Genomic DNA, 6,797 nt, shown 5'->3' with positions numbered 1-6,797 from the left:
TGTCATATACTTTCTCATGTGGTTATTAGTATGACTATTAGTCCTTAGACCTGAAGTCACCATGGATCCCTACATAAGGAGTTATGTACTTTGGTTTCGTCAAACGTCACTCGTAACTGGGTGGACTATAAAGGCGATTACTGGGTATATAACGAATTATGCAGAGGGATGTGAGTGATGTAGATGGGATCTATCCCTCCTATATGACGGGAGCGACATCGCTATTCTTGATAGAGTGAGACCACTAAGTGCATGGCCATGCCCAAATGAGTCAACATTAGATGTTGAGCTCATTTGATTGAGTGAGTCTACTTGGAGTTCAAGATTTAGACTGATCAGAGGATGACACGATCTATGCCTCACATTGATCAATCTAGATGTCTAGGATAGAAGGACACTTGTCATATATTGTGAGAAGTCACAATTAGTAGTCACAAGGTGATGTTGGATCTCAACATTTCTTGTAACTTGGGTAGCAATGATGTATTGCTAGATGCCGCTCATTGCTTATGTTTCTAAAGGAGTTTAGAAACATTGCCAACGTTACAAGAACCTATTGGGTCACACACAAAGAACAAGTGGATGGAGATTGGGTTCATATGATGAACCAATTTGATTAGGTTCATATGATGCACCAAAGATTGGATTCAAATTAGACTTATTGAGTTAGACTCAATTAGATTCAATTGTTGAATGAGTCTAATTTAAATTTGATTCATTGAGTCAATTTATATTAATGAATTGAGATTCATTAAATTGAAATTGACTTGAATCAAAGGTTGGATTTAAATCAACAAGGAAGAAATTGGTCAATTTTGACTTGACCAAATGGAAGTTGAAACATCAAGTTTGACTTGATGTATTGCCACATCATAAGGATGACTCATCCTTGCCACATCACCTCCACCTCATGAGGCATGCCACCTCATGGGGGTTACACTCTCCCCTTGGTTTTAATGTGGCCGGCCACATTAATGGGGGGGTTACATTGTGTGGCTGGCCACACTAATGCAATGGAGGGGTTTTGATTTTGTGGTATTATGTGTGCATTGATGCTATGATCTTCTTCCTTGTCTTTCTTCCTTCTTACTACTGTTGCCGTGGGTTTCATGGGAGGAGAAGATGGTTGAGTTGATTCCAAGAGCATTAGGAAGAGTGAAGATCACAAAGGAGGATACTACTAGTGAGTGTATAAGATTTCCTTTTTGTATCTTCTTCTTTTCTTCCTTTCCAATCCCATCCGAGAGCTCTAGAAAGTGCTAGCACACTTGGAGCTCTCTTCTCCATCCTTTGAGTGTGAGAGACACTCCTTGTTCGTGTGGATATCATTAGAGGAGTGTCTACGTTGACACTCTCGAGATCCAGCGTACAGTTGGACGAGCGGGATTTGCGAGGGCACGCAACAAGGGTAAAATTCTTAACATGTAGATCTAGGAGAAATCTAAAAAAAGGTTTTTCAAACTCATATTTGGTTTTTCCGAAAAACTTTTACCTTGCACGGATCTGTTGGCCTTGGGTGATTCGGGGTTTCCGCGACGCGAAAAGCGGTTTTCGCGGCCCGAAAAACCCAACAGTGGTATCAGAGCCACGTGCAAGGCAAGTACGAGTTTGTTTTTTGGTTTTATGAAAACTAAAGTTTCTGTAATTTTCTGTAAAATTATGATTTTTGGGTTTTTATGAGTATTTTTCTCGAGTAATCGAAGCACAAGTGTTTAGTCGCTTGTAGGCTTCGGCTACCGGAAAGATTTTTCCAAAACGGCTTCGTTTCGCCCCAAAATTTTTTGGGACAGCGGGCTTGGATGCCATTAGATCTCTTAGGAGCAACTCGCGATGGTTAGATCACGGGTAGGGGTACTGCCCCTAACCCCGCAAGGGGATTTGCTCAGCGATTGCACCCGAAATCGCTAAAAACGAACCCGCCGGGAAGATTTTTCCGAAACGGCAATGTCTCGGCCCAAATCGTTTTGGGACAGCGGGTTTAGGCGCTATTGGATCGCAAAGGAACCCTCGCGATGGTTAGATCGCGGGTAGGGGCGATCCGTTCCGCGATTGCGCCCGAAACCGCTAAACGGGTCCGCCGGGAAATTTTACTCGTAAAAATTGTAAAAATTAATTTTAAAATTACAGAAAATTAAAAAATATATAATTTTGAATTATATATTAATTTTGTGATAGTCATGGCCCAAAATCCCAATGTGATTGGATTGTGTTGTAATTCATAATACAGCCTGCGTGCCGTTATGTGTTTGCGAGTGTTGTATTATATTCGCGACCTGCGCATCGTGCCTTCTCTTATATTCTTATTGTAAATTAGATTTAGACTCGAATGTAACTCGAGTATCAAATTGTAATGTACAAATTGGAGCGGTGGAGGGTCCACACGAGACGGAGTTCCGAGGCGGGCACAAGCAACACAAGGTGGTCAAAGGGAGGAGCTTGGAGAAGCTGTTGACCCTAGGTTGACCATTCGATCTTCTCATTGGCTTGAGAAGATCGTAGTAGGGTCATGACTAAATCACAAATAGATTAATTAGTTAATTGCTTATGTATATGATGCATGTTTAATAAGTAATTAATTAATTAGTGCCTTACGATTAGATTAGATCTAAGTCGTGCACATGATGCACCCTTGCGATTAGATTAGATCTAAGTCATGCACAAGATGCATCCTTTTCGATTAGATTAGATCTCGATCGAACCAACTCTAAATGCCTAACCGTGCCGTGATACCTATCACTACCTCGATCACATGTATTGTTGAATCTGCCAAAGCAATACATATTATCTTGGTAGGTGCGGAGGGACAATCTTGGTCCCGCCTATCAACGCATGGGTGAATACAAACTCAATTAGATTGAGTATTCCTAGTTACTCGGTTGGATCGAGTCAACTATAGGCATTATTCCAACGGTTGGAAAAGATAGGTCAAAATCACATCTATATTAACTCTCGGGCGTATTAGCCAAAGCTAACTCGAGTTTTAATATAAATGCGGATATTGATTCTATAAACAAGAGTTGCATAGAGATGTAATTGGTAATCGTTACCTACCGATCATGCTAAGCCTTGGGCGTATTAGCCAAAGCTAACTCAAGGATTAGTATGATGTGGATCTTGTCCCACAAGAATTATAGAATTCAGTGGGAGCATCATTTAATTAAAGGCCTAATTAAATGATTTTAAGAATATGATATTTATTTCTGCAAATTTTTCTGTTGTAGAATTTCCATGACGTCGAATACGAACATTTTCTCCCTACGATCTGTCCTTAAGAAGGACAAGCTCAACGGAGCAAATTTCTTGGACTGGTACAGGAATCTGAGAATAGTTCTCACTCAGGAACGTAAACTGTATGTTCTGGAGCAACCCATTCCGGAGGCTCCTCCTGCCACTGCCACGCGAACTGACCGGGATGCTTACAAGAAGCATCAAGATGACGCATTAGATGTGTCCTGTCTTATGCTCGCGACCATGAACTCTGAGCTTCAGAAGCAACATGAGTTGATGAGCGCTTACGATATGGTTGAACATCTTTGTCACCTATATCAAGGACAAGCAAGGCACTGGAAGAGGAACTCCAAAGAATACCTGGAAGATCTTAAGAAGAAGAGAAATAAGATTTCTACTTCAGGTATACATGTTATAGAAGTCAACCTCTCTATTTCTTCATCGTGGGTATTCGATACCGGATGTGCTTCGCACATTTGTACTAATGTACAAGCGCTGAGGAATAGCAGGGCATTGACAAAGGGTGAGATAGACCTACGAGTAGGCAATGGAGCACGAGTTGCTGCTATTGCTGTAGGAACTTATCATCTATCTCTTCCCTCTGGGCTTGTACTAGAATTAGATGATTGTTGTTATGTGCCTGCTTTGACTAAGAACATAATTTCAGTTTCTTGTTTGGACAAGAAAGGATTTTCGTTTATAATAAAGAACAAATGTTGTTCCATCTATTTAAACGATATGTTCTATTGTAGTGCACCTCTGATAAACGGACTCTATATTCTAGACCTCGAGAGCCCTATCTATAACGTAAATACCAAGAGGTTCAAGTCTAATGACATGAACCAAACCTACCTTTGTCGCTAGGTCATATAAATGACAGCGCTTATCCCAACTCTATAAGGATGGTTTGTTGGACTCATTTGATTTTGAATCATATGAGATATGAGACATGCCTACGAGGCAAGATGACCAAGACTCCCTTTAGTGGGAACAGCGAAAGAGTGATTTGTTAGGACTCATACATAGTGATGTATGTGGCCTTTCAATGTCACTTAGAGGCGGTTATAGATACTTCATCACATTTATGATGACTTCAGTAGATATGGTTATGTGTAATTAATGACAAGTCCGAATCCTTTGAAAAGTTCAAAGAATTCAAGAATGAAGTCTGAGAACCGACTTGGCAAGAGTATTAAAATACTTGATCAGATCGAGGTCGTGAATATTTAAGCCATGAGTTTCGTGACTATTTAGGAGTGTGGGATTCTATCCCAACTCACTCCTCTGGAACACCAGTGGAATGGTGTGTCCGAAAGGAGGAATCGTACCTTATTAGATATGGTACGGTCTATGATGACAGATCTTCCGACATACCTTTGGGGTTATGCTCTAGACACGGCAGCTTTTATACTCAACCGAGTTCCATCCAAGGCCGTGATAAAGACACCATATAGGATATGGACTGGGAGAGATGCCCAGGTGTCTTTCATGAGGATTTGGGGTTGTGAGGCTTACGTTCGACGTCAAGTCTCAAACAAGTTAGGACCTAAATCCGACAAGTGTTACTTTATTGGATATCCCAAGGAAACTAAGGGATATTACTTCTACATTCCTAGTCAGCACAAGGTAGTTGTGGCAAAGACTGGGGTCTTTCTTGAAAGGGACTTTGTTTCTAGAAAGACTAGTGGGAGCACGTTCGATCTTGAAGAAGTTCAAGATGCGAACAATAGCACTGATGCTTCGATGGAAGATGAACTGGAACCACAAAGTGTTGTGGATGATGTTGTTCCACAAAGAGTTGAGGAACAACAACCAGTTCAAGTTGACATACCTCTTCGTAGGTCTGATAGGGTACGTCGTCAGCCTGAGAGATACTCATTTCTCTTGTCTGACCATGATGACATTGTGCTCATAGAGGATGAGCCTACCACCTATCAGGAAGCTGTGATGAGACCAGATTCCGAGAAATGGCTAGAAGCCATGAGATCCGAAATGGAATCCATGTACACCAACCAAGTATGGACTTTGGTTGATCCACGAAGGGTAAAACCCATTGGGTGTAAGTGGGTCTTTAAGAGAAAGACTGACATGGATGGACTTATTTATAAGAGTCGCTTGGTAGCTAAAGGTTTCAAGCAGATTCATGGTATTGACTATGATGAAACCTTTTCTCCAATAGCGATGTTTAAGTCCATTCGGATCATGCTTGCTATTGCAGCCTACCATGACTATGAGATATGGCAGATGGATGTCAAAATCACGTTTCTGAATGGAAACCTACTCGAGGATGTGTACATGACACAACCTGAGGGTTTTGTAGATCCATAGCATACTAGCAGAGTATGCAAGCTGCATAGGTCCATTTATGGACTAAAGCAAGCTTCTCGGAGCTGGAATCTTCGTTTCGATGATGCAATCAAACAGTTTGGTTTCATTAAGAATGAAGATGAGTCTTGTGTCTACAAGAAGGTTGTAGGGGATATAGTTGTCTTCCTCATATTGTATGTGGATGACATACTGATCATTGGGAAGGACATCCCTATGCTTCAGTCTGTCAAGACTTGGCTAGGGAGTTGCTTCTCAATGAAGGACTTAGGTGAAGCATCCCGCATTCTAGGGATACAGATCTATAGAGATAGATCTAAAAGATTGCTTGGCCTAAGTCAGAGTACATACATTGACAAGGTACTCCTTCGGCTTGCCATGCAGAACTCCAAGAAGGGATTTCTGCCGATGTCACATGGCGTGAGTCTTTCGAAGACTCAAGGTCCTTCTTCTAGAGAGGAGAGAGACCGCATGGATCAGATCCCTTATGCCTCAGCCATAGGATCGATCATGTACGCCATTCTATGTACTCGACCTGATGTCTCGTATGCTTTGAGCATGACGAGCAGATACTAGTCAGATCCAGGTGAAAGTCACTGGATAGCGGTCAAGAATATTCTTAAGTACTTAAGAAGGACTAAAGAATGTTTCTTGATATATGGAGGCAATGATGAGCTAGCGTAAAGGTTACGGTGATGCGACTTCGATCGTGATGATTACCGTCGATGGGTTCGTGTTTTCTTAAATGGTGGTCGTGGTGGAAGAGTTCGAGGACACGATGGTCGATTCTATAACAGAGGCGAGTATATTGCGCATCGGAGGCAGCAAAGGAGGCGTTTGGATCCGCAAGTTCATCATGAACTTGGGGTGGTTCCTAGCATCGTGACCAGTTGAGCTCTATTGTGACAACAATGGAGCTATAACATAGGCGAAGGAACCTCGCTCACACCAGCGGACCAAGCATATACTACGGCGCTTCCATCTCATTCGAGAGATTATCGATAGAGGAGATGTGAAGATTTGCAGAGTACCTACAGGGCTAACATCGCAGATCCCTTGACCAAGGCTTTGGCACAGAGGAAGCATGATGGTCACACTAGGTCATTAGGTCTTAGAGCCTATACTGATTGGCACTAGTGCTAGTGGGAGATTGTTAGTTAGAGCCCTAGAGCCAATCATTTGATGATTGTATGGACTCATTGTATCATATTCTTGTATATTAATAAAGGCATTTGTTTGGTTAT

This window comes from Zingiber officinale, chromosome 10B (assembly GCF_018446385.1).
Source record: "Zingiber officinale cultivar Zhangliang chromosome 10B, Zo_v1.1, whole genome shotgun sequence".
Lineage (NCBI taxonomy): Eukaryota > Viridiplantae > Streptophyta > Magnoliopsida > Zingiberales > Zingiberaceae > Zingiber > Zingiber officinale.
Note: the sequence above shows the minus strand (reverse complement) of the source record.